The following is a 24,971-nucleotide window of genomic DNA, read 5'->3' as shown; positions in this document are numbered from 1 at the left end:
TGTGGATAAGGTTCCTTATTCCTAGATCCCCTTTCTTTGTTTTTCTAACTTGTTCCCATTTTACTAGGTGGTCCCTTTTTTATCCTAGGATCCCAAAGGAAATCCCTTATAAAGTTCTCTAACACTCATGTGTTTTTTTTCTTCTAAGTTGATCCTTACTATACAAGTCTTTCCCCAATTTATCTTTAAGTTGGAAGCAGATTCAAAGGAACTGATAAGCTCTCTCAAATTCTTTTTATTTTATTGACTGGCTCCCTCACAGAATAAAACAGTGTCATCTGCAAATTGCAAATGTGTGACTACCAACTCAAGTCTTCCTACCCTCCAACCTTTAAATAGATTGCTCTGGTCAGCCTTCAAAATCAACCTACTTAGAACATTAGAAATTAGGGTGAAAAGAAAGGGAGATAGAGGATCCCCTTGTCTCAAACCTCTTTTTGCTAGAAAGGAATCTCTTGCCACACCATTAATTAGTATAGAATAATGCGTTAAGCTTAAACAACCCTTAATCCACCTCCTCCATCTCTCCCCCATTCCAATTTTCTCCATTATTTTTAGGAGAAAAGACCAATCCACCAAGTCATATGCCTTCTATAAATCCAGTTTACACTCCACACCCTTCCCTCTCCTTCTCTTCTGTGCTAAACATTCATTTGCCACCAGAATTTGATCAATAATTTGTCTCCCTTCCACAAAGGCACCTTGATGTTGTGAGATTACTGGTGGTAAGATTTTCTTTAACCTCCCAACTAAAACTTTTGCGATGATTTTATAGAGGTTTCCCACTAAGCTTATTGGTTTGAAATCCTTTGGTACTTTTGCCTCCTTCTTCTTGGGGATTAGGGCAATGAATATTGATTTATTCCTTAATCCCCTTCAAAATAAAATTAACTAAAGACTTCTAACAAGTCTTCTTTTATAAAGTCCCAACACTCCTGATGGAATTCTAGGAAAAAACCATCCAGTCTTAGGTCTTTAGATCATTTCGTTGAGAAAACAGCTTCTTTAATTTCTATTTTTTATCAGCAAAGGAGAATTTTATTTGAGATTAGAGTTAAAAATTTTACAACTTTGTGTATGGGATTCGAGCTCCCACACTATTACATATTTCTGTCCCTCTTTATGTTGCAGCCCAAAACAATTGTTGCCTCAAAGCCCCTTGTTTAGCAAGATAATCAGCTAGCCCATTTGCACTCCTTCTAACCCATTTGAATTCAGCCTCTATCTCCCTTGCGACCTTTTCCACTTCCCTTATCACTTGTTTGAAAGTCCACGAAGTAGTTCTATTGTTTTTAGCCCAAGAGATGATCACCTTGGAGTCCCCTTCAACCTCAATATGCCTCATTCCTAGTTTTTAGCCCAACAGCTTCTTTAATTTCTTCAACAGTAAAAACACTCTCCAAAGATGTTGCCAAGGCTTCAGGCACTCTATCCCACTGAAAATCCAGTAGGTCAGGGCTTCTCTCCCCAAGGCTCAAGAAAATGCCCTTGAAGTGGTCTACAAAAATCTTAATAGATTCCTCCTCTCTGGTTACCTCATGGCCTTCCACTTCTAGCCTAGAAATTAGGTAGTTTCTCCTTTTACCACTAGCTATAGAATGGAAGAATTCTGTGTTTCCATCCCCTTCCAAGAAGAGCCTGTTACATCTAGACTTTTGTCTCCAAGAAATCTCTTCCTTCCTTAGAACTTCTCCCAGCTGACACTTTAGCCTCCATCTCTTCCTTCTAAGAGCTTCTTTCTTGTCCAACTCCTCAATCCTTGAAATGATTCTTTCTTTAAGCTCCTCTACTTTACCAAAGAGATCCTTGTTCCAAGATTTTAATTTCTCCTTTAGTTTCTTTAGTCTCCTAAGGAAGCTAACCCTTTCTTTGAGCCTCGCCTACCTAATTCTTGCCACCAAGTTTTGACCTTTTTCACAAAGTTGGGATCTTCCAACCACATGTTTTTGAACCTAAAAGGAGATGGGCCACCCATTAGAGTTCCTTGTGTTAGGCAAATGTGGTTGCATTGACATGGGAATAGGTGGCTGTCACTCTATCCCAAATATGTTTCGTTGTAGAGAGAAACATGTAATTCTTGGCTAAATGTGGTTGCATTGAGCATACCAACCATGACATTACCAAAGAATTATCTTATTCCCACTTGGCAAACTTTGGATCTTCAGGTTTTGGTCTAGTCTCCTTGCCCGTGAGAAATCCTAGCTTACTCTGTCCCCTGATAGTAAGCTTAGCTGATTGGGACAACTCAAGGAAATTGGTTCCATCAAGTTTCATTATGGTTATCATCCCACTAGTGACATCAACACTTCTAGGAAGAACACTGGAGGTAATCTGGATATCTTTGGGGAGGCTCCATGGTTCTGGGAACACCAAGCCCTACTCCAAGAACACTCTCTCACCAGTTCCAAGGCACCCTAGTCAGAACTGGACCAAAGACAAATCCCAACAATCGGGTTCAGTTACAATTTAGTAGTAAAAAAGGGCAAAAAAAGAAACTTGTGGCAAAATATAAGGGAAGAAAAAATCCCCAAAAATTTTCTAGTCTCAAAAAAATATGAAACCACTTCCCGTCTTCAGAGAAATTTGAGCTGATCTGAATGACATAGGTCTCACATATTCAAACAGCTACAATCAGCCAAACAAGAAGGAAGAACCATTTCCGAAATTCTCTGTAATTTCAGTCCAAAAAGTACAGAAAAATATCTAAACACCTTCAAACATCTGGAATATGCATATCAAAATTCTTCTAAAAGAAGGACGCATCAAACCTGTTGTAACATGTGGCAGCCCAGTAAGGGCATTTTTGGTTTTTTCCTATGTTATTTGTTATAATCTGTTGCCCTAAGTCTAAATATTAACTTAGGGCGCCGCCAGCCATAATACAGAACAGAACACTCTTTCTTCTCTCTTCTCTCTTTCTTCTCTTTTCCTTCTTTTCTCTTTTATTACTGTCGAACTACATGGTATTAGAGATGGGTGATTTGGGTGCAACCTTCTCAGGTCGTGTTCTTCATCTGGGCGCAACCTTCAGTCCTTGTTTTTTCCTCTCTTCTCTCTTGGTCGCTGTGCCAAGAACTCTGTGGTGGCAACCGAATGCAGTAAGGAGTCTTCCTAGGTTTGTGGTGGCAGCTGAATGCAGTAAGGAGATTTTTCCTAAGGTTTTTCTATGGACTGTAGGTCATGGAAGCCAGGTATTTACCATTACATTGATATCTAAGCTGAAGTGTTTCGGATAAGGTTTATTGACCTACAGTCTGGCTAAAACTATATTTGGAGCCTTTTTAAACTACAGAAGTACAAACCTTCTATCTCAGTCTGTTTTTGAAAAATCAGTAGTAAAGTTTTTTTTAGAGAAAAATGGCTACTGAGGATTCAGCAACCTCTGGCATTACTTCCCATCAAGGAAACCTAAACGGGGAATGGACAACATGAATTTCTCTATGCCTATTACCCCCTTTGATGGCCTAAATTATCTGAAATGGTCCAAAGGAATCAAGCTGTATACCACAGCTAGGGGGAAGGCTGGTTACATTAGTGGAAAAATAAAAGAACCAAATTCTGGTACTGCTGAACATGATCGGTGGGATCAAGAAAACGGCATGGTTATGCCATGGCTGTTGGGTTCCAAGCAACCTCATGTGAAGAAAATTTTCATATGGGCTGACACAGCTTGTGAAATTTGGGAACAAGCCAAGTTAACCTATTCTGAACAGAGGCACTTTGCCAAAATTTATCAGCTTCAAGCAGAATCATCTACTTGTAAGCAAGGGGACCGTAGCTTATCTACATATTATTAGACTATTGAGTTGAAGAATGATGAGGATGCATAGGCATACAAAAAACTTGTCTCCTAACAACGAGTATTTGCTTTCTTGCATGGGCTGAATCCTGCTTATGAGCCTCTTCGGGTGCAGATTTTTGGAAGCAGGGAACTTCCTTCAATTTAGGAAGTATATGCCCTAGTCCAATTTGAAGAGAGCAAAAAAAATCTAATGAATGTTTTTGAGGGGGAGCAACCTGTTGCCCTGGCTGCAAGAGGGGGTAACATCAGAATGAAAAAGGGAGAATCAAGGAAAAGTGAGGACAATGACAAATTGTGGTGCATGCACTATCAAAAGCCTAAACACACTCGAGAGACCTGTTGGGAGTTAGTGGGGAAGCCCAAGTGGGCAACCAAGAATCAAGACACTTAAAGAAGCCTCCTTAGAAGAAATTTACTTCTGCGAATTTGGTTGCACAAGATTACCAACCAAATAATTTGTTTACTGGATTTTCCCAAGAGCATCCTAGTGGTTCTGATCCCAAGGAAGACATCTTTAACTCCTTCAGAAATCATTTAGAACTGTACGGTAGGACTCTTGGGTAGATGGGTAGGTTGGTTCCTACCCCTTCTACTTCATTTGCTTCTACATCAGGTAAAGGTGTTTCCGCATTTCGTGTGTGTACCTCTGCTTCCGAGTCATCTTGGATCATTGATTCAGGGGCATCAAACCATATGACTGGTAAGTCAAATTTATTTCAGACCTACACTCTTCTCTCTGGAAGGGATAAAGTGAGACTTGCTGATGGGTCTCTATCCATTTTGCTGGTCAGGGATCTGTATCCCTTCCTGATGGCCTTGTTTTATCCCGTGCCCTTCATGTTCGCAAGCTTCCTATTAATTTATTATCAATGAGCAGTATTGCTCAATCCTTAAGTTGTTGTGTCACATTTTTTCCTCATTCTTGTATTTTCCAGGATTTAACCTCGGGGAGGACAATTGGTAAAGGAGATATGGTTGATGGCCTCTATATCTTGGAGAATAAAGTTGGTCTTGTGGCATTGGCTCCTGTGAGTCTTATGAGTTAGTCTACAAAAAGTCAGTCGTGGTTGTGGTATAATCGCCTTGGTCATTTGTCCTTTGAGTCTTTGAAAGTTATGTTCCCTAAATTGTTCAAGTCTATGTCTATTACTAGTTTACATTGTCAAACATGTTAGTTGAGTAAGCATTGTGGAACAACTTTTCCATCAAATAATAAAAGATCTACTTTGTCTTTCCATGTCTTTTCTTATGTGTTTGGGGCCTTGTAAACATACCTACTGAGAGTGGACACAAGTATTTTATCATCTTTATTGATCATTATTCGAGATACACTTGGATATATCCTATGCATTCTAGAGAAGAAGTACCCAAGATTGTGCAAGATTTCCACCGCATGGTTTTTACTCAATTTCATGTTGAGGTCCAGATTTTCCAATCGGATAATGCGAAGGAATATTTCCATCATGACTTAGCTAAGTTTTTCTCCTCTCATGGATCTCTTCATAGAAGCTCGTGTGCCAGAACACCACAATAGAATGGCGTTGCTGAAAGGAAGAACAAACATCTTCTTGAAGTTGCTTGTAGTATGATGCTTCACATTCATGTTCCAAAACGTTTTTGGGTTGATGCTGTGGTGGCCGCAACTTATGTTATCAATCGTATGCCATCACGCCTCTTGCAATACAAGGCCCCACATCAACTTCTTTTCCTTCAATCCCCTTTATTCTCTATTCCCTTACGTGTGTTTGGTTGTAAGTGTTTTGTTCATGATCTATCTCGAAACCGGGGTAAATTGGATCCTAAATCTGTTCCCTGTGTTTTATTGGGTTATCCATCTTTCTAGAAGGGATAGAAATGCTTCAATCCTATCACTCGTAAATACTTTGTATCGATGGATGTGTCCTTTTTTTAATTTGAATCCTTCTTCCAAGCCTCTCCTCAGGGGGAGAACAGTGTGAAGGAGGAGAGGCAAGCTCCTCAAATTCCTCTTCCCTTTATTCCTAACTCCTCTCCATTCCGTGTCTTCTTGAGGTACCGTAAGAGACAACTGAATTCAAAGGTTGTGGAGCAGCTTGAGACTATACATCCAGCACCATCTAACTCCTTGAAGGAAAATCCATGTACCCTTGTTCCCTTTGACATTACTGAACCTATTGCTATTGATGATTCTGTAGAAGAACTATTGAAGGGTAATTTTGTAATTCTACTATACTTTATTATTCTTTCTTGTACTGTAATAGGCATGTACTTTAGTGTACAATTCTTTTGTTCTCTTTGTAAGGACAATCTTGTCCATTTACCTAAAATTAATATAAATATCACTTTTCTGGGTTGGTTCGATCAGATTGATCAACCCTAACAGATCTGAACCTTTGTCACTTTCCTTGCTCTTACACTTTCTCACAAACTGACATGGTATCAGAGCAGGCTGCTCTCTGATCCTTATCTCCTTTTTGATCAGTTTGACAACTTCAATCATTGCTGATTGACTTTGGATTGCTTCGATCTCTCCAGAGACCTGTTCTCTGTGTTTTGCACATCTAGGGAGAGAGATTTCACTAGATCTCTCTCGCATGACATCAGTTTGCAGTAGGAATTGTCTTGACGGTAAACCCGATTGAAGGTTACAACAAAGAGAAGAGAAGAGAAGAGAAGAGAAGGAAGGAAGAAGAAGTGTTGAGGCAATGGAACAGTACTGGCGGCGCTAACTTCATTATAACATATAGGGCAAAAAAATAAGAAGGGAAATGACCCTTGTGCCCCTACTAAGTGATAGTACAATAATAGATTAAAATAAAAGGCTTTAATCAGCCAAACAGACCCTAACAAACATAAAATCAATTATTTTAACACTTTCAACACTCCCCCTCAAGTTGGAGCATAGATGTCAATCATGCCCAACTTGTCACACAAATCATTATGCCGCACATGATGAAGGCCTTTGGTGAAGATGTATGTATGCAAGTTGTTCTTCTGAGCTGACATATGGGGTGCACACTTCTCCACTTACAAGTTTCTCTCTAATAAAATGCTTGGCCACTTCAATGTGTTTCGTCCTATCATGGAGAACTGGATTCGCTACAATGTTGATAGCAGCCTTATTGTCGCAATAGAATGACATAGGGTTGCTAACTGTAAAACCTAGTTCTCCTAACAGATTTCTTATCCACATGATTTCAACAACTCCATGAGACATAACTCTGTATTCTGCTTCAGCACTAGACCTAGCCACCACACTTTGCTTCTTACTTCTCCATGTGACTAGGTTTCCCCCTACAAAGGCACAATATCCATTAGTAGACTTTCGGCCATCAACTGTCCCTGCCCAATCAGCATCAATATATGCCTCCACCTTTAAATGTCCATGTTTTTGGAACAGCAAACCAGCTCCAGGAAACTTCTTGAGGTATCCGAGGATCCTCTTTGCAGCTTCAAGGTGAGTTGTCTTAGGATTGTGCATGAACTGACTAAGGACACCCACTGCATAAGCAATATCAGGCCTGGTCATAGACAAATACAAGAGTCTCCCTACAAGTCTCTAAAACTTCTTCACATCTTTCAAGAACTCTCCCTGACTGTCTCCCTGACTGTTTCCCTGTGAACACCCACTTGCACCCCACTGGTTCCTTCCCTTCAGGAAGATCCACCAACTCCCAAGTGTCATTTTTGTGTAATGCATCAATCTCTTCCTTCATTGCATTTATCCATTCAGGTTTGGATAAAGTTTCTGCCACATTCTTAGGAACGGGGATACTGTCAACAGAGGAGAGGAATGCACGATATGAAGATGAAATATGATCATAGGACACAAAGTGAGAGATAGGATGGTTAGTGGTACAAGATCTAACACCCTTTCTCTTAGCAATAGGAACATCAAGATCATTAATGACAGGGGAATCAACATTGAGAGGAGCATATCAATAGAAGCAAGTGTACCTGGCTGATGGGAAGGATCAACCTCCGGTGAAGCCGGTGATGTTGGTTGCATAGTGTCAGGTTCCACGACTCTTGAACTCTGCTGGCTTTTGTGGCGGCGAAGAAAGACATGGAATGGAGGAGGGTCAGGTAGAGGAGGTAGTTAAGTCTGAGCCTGTTTCTCCTCAACCCTACTCTCCCCCTGAGGAGAAACCGAGGAGAAAGGTTGATTCTCAAAGAATGACACATCTATTGAGACATAGTACTTACGAGAGACAGGATCATAGCAACGGCACCCCATTTGAGATAGAGGGTAACCAAGGAAGACACAAGGAATAGTACGAGGATCAAGTTTACCCTGAGTAGGAGACAAGTTATGAACAAAGCAACGACACCCAAAAACAGGCATTGGAATGGGGAACAACGCTATAGGAAACAAAAGCTGATGTGGGGCCTTATACTCTAGTAACCGAGAGGGGATACGGTTGATGATGTACGTAGCACACAGAACAACATCCATCCAAAAGCGTTTTGGAACATTCATATGGATTAACAAGCCACGAGCTACTTCAAGAAGATGACGGTTTTTCTTTTCAGCAACACCGTTTTGTTGAGGTGTCCTAGCACCAGAGCTTCGTTGAAGTGATCCACTCGAAGCAAAGAATTCCGTGAGATCACTATGGAAGTATTCCTTTTCATTGTCCGACTGGAAAACATGGATTTTAGTTTGGAACTGAGTGAACACTATGCGTTGAAAGTCTTTCACAATTTTAGGCACTTCCTCTCTAGATCGCATAGGGTAAACCCAGATGTATCTAGAGTAATCATCGATCAAGGTAATGAAGTACTTATATCCAGCCTCAGTAGGTAGAGTAATAGGGCCCCAAACATCAGAATAAACAATATGAAACAGAAATTCAGATCTTTTATTTCTCAAAGGAAAAGAGCTTCTACAATGTTTACTCAATTGACATGTCTGACACTGCAACCGACTCATTGACAAAGACTCAAACAACTTTGGAAACATAACTTTTAACGACTCAAAAGAAAGATGACCAAGACGACTATTTCATAAATAGGCTTGACTCTCATTGGATGAACTCAAAGACTCCGTAGCCACAAGACTAACTTTATTCTCCAACACGTAGAGGCCATCCACCATGCTTCCTCTACCAATCGTCTTCCCCGAGGCCAAATCCTGAAACACACATGAAGACGAATAGAAAGTAACTGAATAGTTCAAGGAGTGAGTAATACTACTAATGGAAAGCAGATTTATGGGTAATTTAGGAACATGTAGTACGTTAGAAAGGGTAAGGCCGAGTGGGAGAGATATGGTTCCTTGGCCGGCTATGGTGGAGAAAGAACCATCAGCTAGTCTTACCTTATCTCTCTCAGAGAGAAGATTGTATGCCTGAAATAAGTTTGACTTACAGGTCATGTGGTTTGAGGCTCCGGAGTCAATTACCCGAGGGGAATCAGAGGTACGAGATGACACATAGAAGGCAGTGGCAGTGTTACCTGAAGCAGATGCAAAAGAGGTAGGAGTAGGACCAATATCCATCTGGCGAGGAGTCCTACCATATAACTCCAAATGGTCATGGAATGAGTTGATGATCTCTTCCTTAGGGTCAGAACTGGGATGCCTTTCTTGAGTTACCATGGGACCAGTCTCTTGAGATGCCATATTAGTTGAGTTATACCTTTTTTGATTCTGCTGACTTGGTTTCTTGCCCTGATCAGTTGTTGATTTCTTACCTAAATCCTATGCCCATTTAGGTTTTCCATGGAGATCCCAGCAGGTATCTCTGGTGTGTCTTGCCTTCTGGCAGTGAGTGCACCAAAGCTTACTCTTATAATCTGTTCTCTTCTGAGAGTCACCCTTCTTAGAACCACCTCCGACATTAGTATCTGAACTTCCCCGGACAGCTAGAGCAACCGGCTCCACCTCTGTAGAATTCATCACATTTCTTCTACTTTCTTCTGACTGAACCAAGGCATAAACCTCCTGAACTGATGGCAAGTCTTTACTTCCCAAGATTTGCACCCTGATGAACTCATATGAAGGATTCAGCCCCAAGAGGAAGGCAAATACCCGTTGATGAGATACAAGTGATTTGTATGCCTTTGCATCCTCATCACACTTCCAGTTAACATTCTGATAGTGATCAAGTTCTTTCCATATCGATGTCAGATCTGAATAGTACACCAAGAGATTCCTTTCTCCCTGCTTGCAAGTGGACGATTCAGCTTGCAGGTGGTATATATTGGCATAGTGTCTTTGCTCTGAATAGGTGGACTTTGCTTGTTCCCATATTTCACAAGCAGTTTCAGCCCACATAAAGTTTTTCTCACCTGTGGCAGCATGGAAACCAAGAGCCAAGACATCACAATGCTATTTTCTTGGTTCCATTTATCATATTCAGCACTTCCGCCCTTCAGTTCCTTCACTTTCCCATTGATGTATCCTATTTTTCCCCTAGCAGCGATGTAGAGTTTTATTCCCCTAGACCATTCAAGGTAATTCAGACCATCAAAGGGAATGACAGCCATGGGGAAACTCATATCCATTCCCCCACTTATCCCATTTTGATTTCCAGAAATCCCTGAAGTAGTAGAATTCTTAGAAGACATGGTCAGCACAGTTTTTTTTTTTATCAAAAAACTTCAACTTAGGATCCCTCCTAATATTAGAACAAAAAACAACACACACAACAAGTGATCAGTCCACCCACACTGCAGTTTTTGGACTTAATCTGAGCACAAGACCAGCACCAATTTCCAGAATAAACAAGATGACAGATCTGATTTTCAGACCTGTACGGAGTAGCAGTCCCAGCCTACTAGTTTTCTCAGCAGGTTTACAAGCAATAATCACAAGGGGAGATCCTTACACACAAGGCATCAAGCCAACAAGTAGAGAAAACAGGTCATACGTGACATACAACAGCCTTTCACAGGTACAGGATCACACAATCCAAAACAAACAGAGGAAAAACCTCACAAGGGTGTGCCAACATTCAGTGGTTCAGGTCCATTCGTTTTCCTCTTGGTACACGACCAAGGGAAGAGAAGAAAAGAAAAGAAAAAAAATGGGGCGGTACCAGTTGCAGGTCTGATTCGATCAACCCAGATGTACTCCTCTGTTCCGCCCAGATTCAGCAGCTTGGAGAAGACACTTGATCGCCCAGATTCAATGGCCACGCTCTGATACCATCTTGATAATAAATCTGATTGAAGGTTACAACAAAGAGGAGAAGAGAAGAAGAGAGAAGAGAAGAGAAGGAAGAAGTGTTGAGGCAATGGAACAGTACTGGCAGCACCAGCTTCATTATAATATATAGGGCGAAGAAATAAGAAGGCAAATGACCCTTGTGCCCCTACTAAGTGATAGTACAATAATATATTAAAATAAAAAGGCTTTAATCTGCCAAACAGACCCTAACAAACATAAAATCAATTATTTTAACACTTTCGACAAATTGAAAGGAAGTGTTGCCTAGGCCCTCTCATCATATTCTGAAATTTTCATCGAGATTTGAGAAGTTTTGAGAGACATCTATACATCTGTTATGGGCGGTTACATCCAGACTTTCCTTTTCTGGACTGTGTTTCAAGTTTTCTCCATTTGCTGGAACTTGGACAATTTCTGGTGATTGTAAGAGGTTTCTATTATCAGTTTCTTTGACTCTCATAGCTTGATTACTACTTTATTGCTTGATTCGATTAGCCTTTACTTTGTTTCCTTTTCATTATGTCTTTGGAAAAGAATGAACTTATTTCTGTTAAGTTCGATAGGAGCAACTATGCTCTCTGGAAATTCCATTTTCAATATTTTGTTGAAGGGAAAGGCATGTGGGGTTACATTGACGGTTCCACTTCCATGCCTGACGGCAGTGATGTCAAAGGGCTGAAACAGTGGAGAACCGAGAATGCTCAGGTTACCTCATGGATACTTGGGTCTATCTCAATGGATGCCAGTATTCCGATGAGAGGTCTCAAATCTGCCCATGACATGTTCGAATACCTTGAAAAGGTATATTAGCAGTCGAATATGTCTAGGCAATATAAGATTGAAATTGATATCTTCTCCTATGTTCAAGGGGAGAAGCGGATTCAGGAATACTATGCAGGATTTGTAAATCTCTGGACTGAATACGAACTGGCTCACTTTGGGGATCTGTCTATAAATTGTTGTGTGAAGACTATGAAGAAGCATCTCAATAAGAGAAAGACCATGCACTTTTTGATGCTCCTCAAGCCTAATTATGAAACTCTACGCTCCAGTATTCTCAGTAGAGAACCGGTGCCTAAACTTGATGCAATCCTTGGAGAGCTGTTAAGGGAGGAAACTCGTCTTCTTACCTTATCTACACTGGATCAGAAGAAGGAACATGGGATTGATATTGTGTTTTTAGCCACCAAACAGAATGGTAAGAAAGACTTTTCGAAGTTGCAGTGTTATGAATGCAAAGAATTCGGTCACGTGGCATTCCACTGCAAGAAGAAAAGTTTTTGTACCTACTGCAAATAGCAAGGACACATTATAGTGGAATGCCTGACTAGGCCTCCCAAGAAAGGACAACATAAGGCTTATCAGGCCTCAACCAAATCTGTTTCTACTGATACTGCCACCTCATCATCAGCTCACAAACCAAATGCTCAGGGAAATCTGATTGAAGAAAAGATTCATGAGCTCAGGGAAATCTTGTCCTATGAAAACATTGCACCCTCATTTCGTGCCTTTTTGACTGCCATTGATTGTGTCTCCATTCCTAAAAGTGTTGCAAATGCCTTATCTATACCTGAATGGACAGAGGCAATGAAGGAAGAAATTGGTGCTCTACACAAAAACAACACCTGAGAGTTGGTGAATCTTCCTGAAGGCAAGGAGCCAGTGGAGTGCAAATGGGTATTCCCAGTAAAGCATAGAGCAGGTGAGTCGGTTGAGAGATATAAGGCCAAGCTAGTTGCGAAAGGGTATATACAGGTGTATGGGGTCGATTATGCAAAAACATTTGCCCCAGTTGCTAAAATGAACACTATTCGGATTATACTATCTTTGGATGTTATATTTGATTGGGAACTCCACCAACTAGACATCAAAAATGCATTCTTGAATGGGGATCTGAAAGAAGTTTACTTGATCCAACCTCCTGGGTTTGTAGCACAAGGGTGTGAAGGGAAAGTTTGCAAACTAAAAAAATCTTTATATGGTTTGAAACAATCCCCAAGGGCTTGGTTCAACAGATTTCACTTGGCTCTTTAACAAATTTGGTTCAAGTAGTGCCAATCTAACCATACCCTGTTTGTTAAAATAACTAGAAGAATGTTATGGTATTGATTGTCTACGTTGATGACATTGTGATTATTGGGAATTGGGACTCTGAGATTCAAAAGGTTAAAGAATCCCTTGCTATATAGTTTGAGGTGAAAGACCTGGGACAACTACGTTATTTCCTTGGTATTGAGGTTGCCCGCTCAAAAAAAGGCATCTTCATTTCCTAAAGGAAGTATGTTCTAGATCTTTTGCAGGACACGGGAAAGTTTGGAGCAAAGCCTGTAGATTCCTCTATTGAGGAAAACCATTGGCTTGGTGCTTGTACTGGAGAACCAGTGACAGATGTCAAGAAGTTTCAAAGGTTGGTAGGAAGACTTCTCTACCTATCAATGACTCGGTCAGATATAGTTTATGCTGTTGGTGTCCTTAGTCAGTTTATGCATGCACCAACACCCTCCCATTTAGAGGCAACTGAGAGAGTACTCAGATATCTAAAGAAATATCTAGGAATTGGGTTACTTTTCAAGAAACATGGTCATATGAAAGTGGAAGTCTACACAGATGCAAATTGGGCTGGAGCAGTTGATGATAGAAAATCAACTAGTGGATATTGTACCTTGGTTGGTGGAAACTTGGTCACTTGGAGAAGCAAAAAACAAAGTGTAGTGGCCAGATCTAGTGCTGAGGCCAAGTATAGGGCCATGGCACATGGAGTTGCTGAAGTGCTATGGGTAAAGAATTTGATTGGAGAGTTGGGCTTCTTTGTTGATGGTCCAATGTCTCTCTATTGTGACAACAAGGCTTCCATTAATATTGCAGCCAATCTAGTTCTTTATGACAGGACCAAGCATATTGAAGTTGACAAGCATTTCATAAGGGAAAAACTTGAAAAGGGGGAAGTTTGTACTCTTTACATCAGTTCCAAGGAACAATTAGCTGATGTCCTTACAAAGGGTCTTCGCTATTTGCGACATAATGAATTGTGTGACAAGTTGGGCATGATTGACATATATACTCCAACTTGAGGGGGAGTGTTGTAACATGTGGCGGCCTAGTAAGGGTATTTTTGGTTTTTTCCTATGTTAGGGCACCGCCAACCATAATACAGAACAAAACACTCTTTCTTCTCTTTTCCTTCTTTTCTCTTTTATTACTGCCGAACTACAAAACCCTACCAAAACCAAGATCAGTTGCCATCGGCTGTATGGACTGTTGATGTCAGCAAGCTACCGAGATGACAAAGCTCCTTAACAAAGAATCTCTAGACCTCCCTGCTCTGATACCAAGATGAAAACTCGAGCTAGTAGGTGTGGGGTGTGTTACTGTTCACTCCCACAAAGAAAGATATATTATGAGTAAATTACACATATGCCCTTAGCACGCTCAAATGCAAAAGAAGACCAAGAAAGACAAAAAGGCCCTTACAGATTGTTAGAGTACACAAAACAGGGGTATTTTGGTCATTTGGGTTTATCTATTTGAGAGTGAAAGGTCTGTTTTATTTAAGTTATGTGTCCCATCACTTATGAGCGACAATATGGTCTTTCTTGTAACTATGTTATTGGAGATAAATACAAGTGGGTTGACTAGAGAGAGGACTGATTTTCCTCTACTGGCCGAACCCTTCTTCTTCTTCTTCTTCTTCTCCTTCTCTACTGTAACCTAGGACTAAATAAGGTTTTCACATGGTATCAGAGCGCATGTAACAAGTTCAGATCTGCTCGTCTTGCTCTTTTATTTTGGTTTACCCAGTTTTTTTTTTTATCGCCCTCCTCTCTAGGGTTTTGCAGATTTCTCAAGAACCACTAGGAGATTAAGGGAATGGTTGAAAGGAGTGGTCGTTTTTCTCTGTAGGAGGCCTTCATGCCTCTGGTTTGTGGTGCAGTGGCTGTTTGTGGTGATTGGTAGGAAGCTCTCTATTTGATGGTATGAAGAGAGCAGGTTCGGGTGAACAGTGTTCAGCTGAGTACAAGTTGGTTCTGCAGAGTGCAGTGTAAGTGTTTGGTTTAATGGCTGAGTGATTTCAGCCCTTGTATTTGGTGTGTGAGTGGTTCTGCAGTGTGCAGTACAGGTGTTTGATTTAATGACTGAGTGATTTCAGCTTTTGTATTTGATGTGTAATGTGTATTTAAAGAAGTTGGTGGTGCTGAAAGTGAGATAAGTTTTGTGGAAGTGTGTGAGGTTGTGCTGAATATTTGAAGGTGAATACTCAACATATAGCAGTGATTTCTTTGTGAGGTAAGGTGAATTAGTTAAGATGGCATCGATTGGAAATGGGAACGACAATAAAACAGGCGTTATGATTTCTCCAGATTACCTAAATGTTTAAATGACATCTATTAAGTTGAATGGTGAGAATTATGTGCCGTGGGCAAAATCTGTGGAGGTGTTTTTAAAAGCCAAGAAAAAAGTAAAACATGTGAGAGAGGAGAAACCCTCCTCTGATTCTCTAGGGTTTAGTGATTGGGAACAGGAAGATGCACAAATAATGACATGGCTGTAGAATAGCATGGAACCAAAAATTAGCGTGAACTTTATGTTCCTAGATACAACTAAAGAAATCTGGGATCATGCTAAGAAACTGTATTCTGGGCAAAACAATACAACTAGGGTGTATCAGTTGTACCAAGAGTACTTTAATCTGAAGCAAGGCAGTCAAAGCTTGGAGGAATACTATGCAAGTCTGAGGAATATCCGAAATGAGCTCAATGTGTGTCATCCTCTGACACAGGATGTTCAGATTCAGCAACAACAGCGTGAGCAACTTGATGTGACAAGGTTTCTAGTGGGTTTGAAGGCTGAATATGAGCCTGTCCAAGCACAAATACTGGGGGCGTATGCTCTTCCCTCACTTGAAAAAGGTTTTGCCCGTCTTAGGAGGACATCTATTAAGTCTATAGAGCATTCTTCTCTCTCAGACAGATCTGGTTTTGTGGTGACTAGAGGGGGAGGCCGTGGAAATAGAGGTGGTGGTGGTGGTCGTGGACTTCCAGGTAACCGTGGTGGTCCCATGTTTAACCGTGCTGGTGGCCGGAGTGGAGGTCGGGAATCAGGGGGAGGTTGTGGTAATGGAAGAAGTAATGCCCCTAGGAAGTGTACATACTGTGGATTAGAGGGGCACACGGTTAATTTCTGCTATGATTTACATGGTCCACCCAACACTTGGGCTAACCATGCTGTGACTAAGAGTAGTGGTACAGATACTGAAAGTCAGCAAACTGACCTGATCCCCTCCACATCTATTGGTGTTTCTGGGAAGGAGATAGTGAGTGTACCCCATGCAGTATATGAGCAGTTCCTTCAGACATCTTCTCAGCAGAACACAACTACCCTTGCCCATTCAGGTATGGCTTGCTTGGCTTCTAAGCCTTCACACTAGATCATTGACTCCGGAGCCTCAGACCATATGTCTGGGGCTCCTAATGTATTTTCTTCTCTTTCTCGGTCCTCCACATCTCAAACAGTTACTCTTGCTAATGGTTCTACATCTCCCATCTGTGGTGTTGGTGATGTTGATCTCTCCTCCTTGTCTTTATCATCTGTTTTATATGTCCCAAAGTTCCCCTTTAACCTTATGTCTGTTAGTAGATTAACCAAGTCACTTAATCGTTCCATAACCTTTTATCCCTTTTCTTGTGTGTTTCAGGATCTCAAGACGGGGATGAAGATTGGTGGAGGGCATGAGGCAGGTGGATTGTATTGCCTTGATGGTGGTGGCCCTCTAGTAGCTTTTCAGTCGTCTCTTACTCCTCTTCAATGGCACTGCAGATTTGGTCATCCTTCTCTCAAGGCTCTGAAGTTGCTGGTTCATTCCTTGAGTCATCTTTCATCTTTGGATTGTGAGTCATGTCAGCTTGGGAAACATCATAGAGTCTCTTTTAGTCCAAGAGTTGATAGTCGTGTCTTGAGTCCTTTTTCTTTAGTTTATTCTGATGTCTGGGGTCCGATCAAAGTGATGACATACAATGGTCATAAGTATTTTGTAATTTTTGTTGATGACTTTTCAAGGATGACATGGATTTATGTTATGAAAGATCGCAGTGAATTGTTCTCTATTTTTCAAAAATTTTATGTTGAAATATGTACCCAATTTGGTGTTCATATTAAAATTCTTTGCTTCGATAATGCCAAAGAGTACACCTCAATACCATTTCAGCAATACTTAGAGCACTATGGGATAATTCATCAAACTTCTTGTGCCTACACCCCACAACAGAGCGGTGTAGCTGAACGGAAAAATCGACATCTCCTTGAAACTGCTCGGTCTTTGATGCTTAATATGAATGTCCCAAAGCATTTTTGGAGTGATGCTGTCCTCACATCCCGTTTTCTCATCAATCGGATGCCCATGTCCATCCTTGGAAGTCAATCCCCTTTCTCGGTGTTGTTTCCCACCTTATCTCTGTTTCCTCTCACCCCAAGAGTCTTTGGATGTGTTTGTTTTGTTCAAAACTTGGGGCCTGGTTTAGACAAGTTAGATGCACGAGCTACCAAGTGTATCTTCCTTGGCTACTCAAGGACTCAGTTAGTATAAGTGCTATAACCCTAACTTCCATAAGTCATTTGTGTGATCCGATGTCACATTCTTTGAATCGGTTCCTTTTTTCTCGGATACTGTGGTTTCTTCTCCTTCCCCCGTAGTTCCTCTTCCCGTCCTTGTTGCGGATCCCCTTCCCGTGGTTTCCATTACAGTTGCAGATTCACCTCCCGTGCCAATTACTACTGAGAGGCCACCAATCAAACAAGTGTATACTCACAAAAGAGCACCGACCCCTCCTCCAATTCAGCCCTCGTCGACAGATCCTGTCATTGCTTCTTCTCCCTTGGACCTTGATCTTCCTATTGCCCTGCGGAAAGGTAAGCGCACTTGTACTTCTCATCCTATTTCACACTATGTTTCAGCTTCTCACCTTTCTGCTTCTCATCGCAACTTTATATCATTGCTATCATCTGTTTCCATTCCCAAGACTGTCCAGGAATCCCTTACCTCCCCAGGGTGGCGGCAAGCCATGAAAGAGGAACTCTCTGCTCTACAACACAATCACACGTGGGAACTCACTGCTCTTCCTCCTGGTAAGCATGCTGTTGGGTGTAAGTGGGTCTACACAGTGAAGTATCTTCTAGATGGTAGTGTGGAGCAATTGAAGGCCATGTTAGTGGCCAAGGGCTATTCTCAACTGTATGGTGTGGACTATATGGAGACATTTTCTCTTGGGGCTAAAATTGGTTCAGTTCGGGTGTTGATTTCTGTAGGTTTTCAAGACTGCTATTCAGTCTTGATCACTAAGAGATTTCAGGTTCGATGAGAAGAGAAGGTGAAGAAGATGTAGAAGGAAGAGTGATGGAAGAGCAATAGAACACAGATTTTGAGGAGAAGAACAGAATGTCAATATTCTGCTGCTGCCACTTTAAGTTAATATATATAGGTTATGCTAGTTACATGAAAGGACATATCTGCCCTTGGTGTTTACATCATAACTGCTAACAAATAACAACCAATATAAAACTGAAACTAGAAATAACAAAACAGAAAAATAACTACAGCTGTGACTAGATACATTCTACCCTACGGACAGAGTGGGACCACAGCTGTGGGGTCCACATCAATGTTCTCTACACTCCCCCTCAAGTTGGGAGTATATGTTCATCATTCCCAACTTGGATAGATCCGCCTCTAGCTTCTTTCTTGATACGGCTTTAGTAAGAATGTCGGTTAGTTGCATACTGGATGTGATGTAAGGGAGGCATACTTCTTGAGATGAGACCCTCTCTCGCACAAAATGGCGGTCAACTTCAATGTGTTTGGTTCTGTCATGCTATACTGGATTATGTGCTATATTAATGGCGGCTTGATTATCACAGTACAACATCAGGGGCTTCTCATACTCAATACCCAACTCCTCAAGTGGAGATCTTAGCCATAGGATTTCAGCCACTCCATTGGCCATGGACCTGTATTCTGCTTCAGCACTTGACCGGGAGACCACACTTTGTTTCTTACTTCTCCAGGAGACAAGGTTTCCTCCCACAAGGGCACAATATCCCGAGGTAGACCTTCTGTCATCAACACTCCCAGCCCAATCTGCATCAGTATAAACCTCCACCTTCATGTGATTGTTGTTCTTGAAAAGTATACCCCTACCTGGGCATCTCTTCAAGTAGGCTAAGATTCTTTCTGCCGCAAGAAGATGTGTGGTTCTAGGAGAATGCATGTACTGGCTGACAACACTAACAGCATAAGTAATATCTAGCCGAGTGAGGCAGAGATATACGAGCTTTCCTACCAGTTGCTGGAACATAACTTTGTCTTCAAGAAGTTCCCCACTCTCGGCACTAATCCTGTGATTCTATTCAATTGGTGTATATGCAGGCTTGACACCTAACTTTCCAGTTTCTGCCAACAGGTCTAGGACATATTTCCTCTGAGATATAAAGATCCCCTGTTTGGATCTAGCAACCTCAATACCCAAAAAATACCGGAGTACACCAAGGTCCTTCACCTCAAATTCTTGGTGAAGAAGCTGTTTAAGAGACTCAATCTCATGGCTATCATTCCCTGTGACCACAATATCATCAACATATTCTGCCAACAGTGTCAAAGAGGACTTCACCCTCTTGATGAATATGGTATGATCTGATTGGGCCTGCACATATCCAAACTTCACAAGTGCTAGTCTGAATCTATCGAACCAAGCCCTAGGTGACTGTTTCAAACCATACAAAGCCTTGTTGAGCCGGCAGACCTTCTTACCTACTTCTGCATCATAGAATCCAGGAGGCAAACGCATGTAAACTTCTTCCTGCAGATCTCCATTCAGAAAGGCATTTTTCACGTCCATTTGGTATAAAGGCCAAGTGTGACTTGCTGCAAGGGACAAGAGAACTCAAATAGTAGTCATCTTGGCTACCGGTGCAAATGTCTCCAAGTAATCTATGCCATAAGTCTGTGTAAACCCTCTTGCAACTAACCGAGCTTTATACCTCTCAATAGATCCATCTGCATTATGCTTCACCGTAAATACCCATCTGCATTCAACTGGTTTCTTTCCTTTTGGCAAATCAACTACCTCCCAGGTGTTGTTCTTCAACAGAGCATCCATCTCAACTTGCATTGCATCTTTCCATTCAGGGACGGATAGGGCTTCTTGCACTGTTCTTGGAATAGGGACATTGGAAATGGAGCTAAGGTAGGACCTGTAGGTAGGAGATAGGCGATCATAGGATAAAAATGGGAAATACAGTGGGCTGTGGATGTGGTACAATGTCGTTTCCCTTTACGGACTGCAATTGGAAGGTCAAGATCATCTGTAGGGGAAGTCTCTGTGGGCTCTAGGACTGAAGTATCTGGACCTGGAGCTACAGATGAGATTGGAGCTGGTCTGGACTGCTGATGATCAGGATCAACCTGCCTGCACCGCCTGTGATAAACCCTCAACTCCTGATCCCTCTGACCACCCTCACCATTGCAGCTTTCCCTCAACTCTTGATCCCTTTGACCACCCTCACCATTGCAGTTCCCATCACCCAATGGAATAGGTAAAGGAACTGCCCCACTCTCACTGCTCTCCCCCTGAAGACAAGAACTCAAACCCCCACTCTCACTACTCTCCCCCTGAGGGGCAACCCGAGGATAATAGGGTTTCCCCTCAAAGAAAGTGACATCCATGGAGACAAACTTCCTCCCGGAGACAGGATCATAACAGCAATTACCCTTTTGAGTTTGTGCATAACCAAGGAAGATGCATTTGGAGGCTTTGGGTTCGAACTTGGAGGGATGGGGTCCGAGAAGCTGAACAAAGCAAGTGCAACCGAATGTCTTAAGGGGAATAGAAAACAAGTCCTCACGTGGGTGTAGAAGCAAAAAAGGAGATCGCATATCAAGGACCCTGGAAGGGACCCAATTAATAAGGTATACCGCCGTGAGGATAGCTTCCCCCAGAAGCGAATAGGGACATTGGAAGTAAACATGAGGCTTCTAGCCACTTCCAAAATGTGCCTATTCTTCCTCTCGGCAACTCCATTCTGCTGAGGTGTATGAGGGCAAGAGCTCTGGTGGATAACCCCATGATGAAGAAGATAAGATGTTAATGATTTAGCAAAATATTCCTTTGTGTTATCAGATCGGAGAACTTTGATCTTGGCATCAAACTGGGTTAGGATCATTTGGTGAAAATTTTGGGTCAGGGAAGGTACCTCATCTCGTGAACGCATGAGATAAACCCAAGAAAAGCGGGTATGGTCATCAACAAATAACAAAAAATATCTATACCCACCCATGGAAGGGATATGATAAGGCTCCCAAACGTCAGTATGCATAATATCAAAAGAATTATCACTCCTTTTATTACTCAATAAATAAGGCTTTCTACAATGCTTAGCAAACTCACAACTTTCACACTGTAGCTGAGACAACTCAATAGACTCAAATGAAGTAGGAAACAGACTCTGTAAAGATCGAAAAAACAAATGACCTAATCGGTTATGCCAAAGCATAACCGGACTCACACTCTTAGAAACAAAAGACAACTTCTCTACTGACTCTCCCTGACGGAACCGCTCCCCGAGCAGATAGATCCCATTCGTCTCACGACCAGTCCCAATCACCTTCTGCGTCTCCATGTCCTGAAAAACACATCGGTCAGGGAAGAAGGTTACTGAGCAGTTCATATGCTTGGTAATACTACTGACTGAAAGAAGGTTAGTATCAAGCTTAGGCACATGCAAAACAAATGATAGGGAGATAGTATCTGAAAGCTTGATGTCACCCTTCCCAGAAATAGGAACCAGGGAGCCATCAGCAATAGATACCTTATCCCTACCAGAAGACAAATGGTAAGTAGTAAACAGTGAAGGCAAGCTAGTCATGTGATCAGATGCACCTGAGTCTATTACCCAACAAGGTTCAGTAGTACCTGGAGCTGAGGCATGATAGGCTGAAGCTCGAGTACCTGAATGGGCGAAGGCAGATGTGACAGGGGCTGATGGAGGCTGCGGTGGCTGAGCTGAATTTCTAACCTCCTTTTCTAGCTGTATTAGGGCAGCCCGAACTACAGCTAAGGTCTCCAAAGATTTTCCTTTTGTGCCAGATGAGGATGCTGAATCAGTGTTCATGGCTACATGAGCAGCCCTTCTTGTTTCTTAACTTCGCAGGAACCAAGTGGGGATGCAGCTTCCAACATGTCTCTTTTGTATGTTTGGGTTTCTTACAATGTTCACATACTACATCCTTCTTGTCTTCCTTCCTCCTGTCCTTCTCTGAATCACCCCCTAATTTGGGTGTAGCCGCTACAAAGGCTGATATGGGTTGCATCATAACCTTCCTTCTGGTTTCTTCACTGTGTACAAATGAGTAAGCCTGAGAGAGAGTCACACTGTCTCTAGTCAAAATCTGCTGCCTCACAATATCATATTCTGAGTTCAGTCCCGCTAGGAACTCAAACACTCTATTTGTCTCGATGTTCTTTCTATGGGTCTAAGCATCTTTGGGACTCTCCCACTCAAGAGTCTCTAAGTGATCAATCTCATGCCACAGGGACTTCAAGGTAGAGAAGTAGACCGATACCGGTTTCTCTCCTTGTTTAAGGGTGTTCACTTCACATTTCAATTCATATGCTCTGGCAACATTAAGGGGTTGGGAGTAAGTTTCTTTCATAACATCCCATATCTCCTTAGCTTTCTTTGCCCACAAATAATTCCGGCTAATATGAGGCTGCATAGAATTACACAGCCATGTCATAACCAAGTAGTTTTCTTGCATCCACTTGGTATATGTCGGGTCTCCCTTGGAAGGTTCTTTCATATCTCCTAGGAGGTACCCTAATTTACCTCTTCCACCAATAGTCATCATGGCTGATTGGGCCCATTCCAAATAGTTTGATCCATCAAACTTTACGGTCGTAATCTGACCACCCATCTCAGAAACACTACCATAACTGATGTTCCCAAGGCTGCCTTCTGCCTGATTTTTAAACTCCATTTCTGTCAAGTCTCAAAACAACACTTGAACTACCAATCACAATCAAAAACAGTATGGGTCTGATCTGTATTCACAGTGTATGTGCACAAAACTGGGATAATTCTGATCTGAAACCAACTAGCCAACACAACAGTAGCTGTCCGTAGAGCTCTAACCCCCTTAGAACTCTGAGAACAGCTTTAAAACAAAACTGATATGCTAGGGAAAGTTAGGGTTTTAATCAGTCCTGAAAGGAAGCAATTCAGTCGCATAGTCCAAACTATATAGATGAGCTTTCAGTAGGGTTTTAATCAGTCCTGAAAGGAAGCAATTCAGTCGCACAGTCCAAACTGTATAGATGAGCTTGCAGTAGGGTTAATAAGAAACCCTAGAATCTGATCGAACCTACCAATCAACTTAAGAGTAGCTCTAGGTAGATCATAGGGTTCAGTCAACCACTAGGGCTTGCCGTAGATCACTTTCAAACCCTGGACCAAACAGGACTGTTAGGTGCTAAACCAATAGAGACTCCTATGGAACTTAATGTCAAGTTGTGTGTTGATGCAGGTGAAGAGTTTGATGATCCTGGAAGATACAGGAGGTTGGTGGGAAAGTTGAATTATCTGACTATTACCCGACCAGATATGTCATTTGCTGTGAGTATGGTGAGTCAGTTTATGCAACATCCTCGGATTTGTCATTGGGAAGCAGTTGTAAGGATTGTTAGGTACCTGAAGGGTGCTCCAGGTCATGGTTTGCTGTACCAAAGTGGAGGGACTCTTGAAATAGTAGGGTATACAGATGCTGATTGGGTTGATTCTATATCAGACAGGAGATGAATTACAGGGTATTGTACCTTCCTTGGTGGCAATCTTGTAACTTGGAAGAGCAAGAAACAAACAGTGGTGGCAAGGAGTAGTGCAGAAGCTGAGTACAGAGCTATGGCTCATACCACATGTGAACTAGTATGGTTGAAGAACTTGCTACAAGAGATGGGGTTCTCGATTGACAAACCCATGAGACTATACTGCTATACTGTGATAACCAAGCTGCTGTTCACATCTCTTCCAACCCAGTCTTCCATGAGATAACCTAGCATATTGAGGTTGATTGTCACTTTGTGAGAGAGAAAGTGATAAGTGGAGTGATAACCACATCTCATGTGAGCTCAGGAAATCAGTGGGCAGATCTCTTTACAAAGGGATTGTCTCGGGGCAGAGTAGATTATATTTGTGACAAACTGGGACTATATGACATATACTTTCCAGCTTGAGGGGAGTGTTAGAGTACACAAAACAGGGGTATTTTGGTCATTTGGGTTTATCTATTTGAGAGTGAAAGGTCTGTTTTATTTAAGTTTAAGTGATGTGTCCCATCACTTATGAGGGACAATATGGTCTTTCTTGTAACTATGTTATTGGAGATAAATACAAGTGGGTCGATTAGAGAGAGGACTGATTTTCCTCTACTGGCCAAACCCTTCTTCTTCTTCTCCTTCTTCTCTACTGTAACCTATGACTAAATAAGGTTTTCACACAAATAAAATATATTTTCAACATGCACCACTCTCCTGAAATTCTCAGATGATGGATCTCTCCAAATGGTACCTCTTAAGCCAAGGAAAAAAGTTTGTAAAAGAAGGTTTAATTGCCTAGACTGGGATTCTTCTTGAAGATGCCACCTGGGAATCACGTTCATATATTCAGCAGCAGTACCCTGGCTTCAACCTTGAGGACAAAGTTGCTTTTGAGGGGAGGGTAATTGATGAGAACCCACAGGACCCACCATCACAAGCCACTACTCAGGCCCATGATACGGCCCATGTGAGCAGCCCACAGACTACAGGTGCAGCACCCACCCCATGTTCATTTCGTTTTGGCTATACTTGAAGGCAGAAGGAATACACCAGCTGATTAGTTAGAACCTGCATGTGTGAAGTTAGAATTGGTTAGGGCAGAGTAATGGGTAATGATTGTAATAAAGAAAGCTGAGGAAGAGGAGTTATGCCGAGTTTTATC

The 24,971-nt window shown here is 41.8% G+C and overlaps 1 protein-coding gene across 4 annotated transcripts in view; it reads left to right on the top strand.

Moving 5' to 3' along the window:
* The window catches only part of LOC104610180 (acyl-CoA), a 110,046-nt gene that overhangs the window by 20,787 nt on the left and 64,288 nt on the right, over window positions 1-24,971 (top strand). The window lies entirely within an intron of this gene.

Source organism: Nelumbo nucifera, chromosome 5 (genome assembly GCF_055504915.1).
Source record: "Nelumbo nucifera cultivar China Antique chromosome 5, China Antique-T2T, whole genome shotgun sequence".
Lineage (NCBI taxonomy): Eukaryota > Viridiplantae > Streptophyta > Magnoliopsida > Proteales > Nelumbonaceae > Nelumbo > Nelumbo nucifera.
This window is presented reverse-complemented; position numbering and strand designations above follow the sequence as displayed.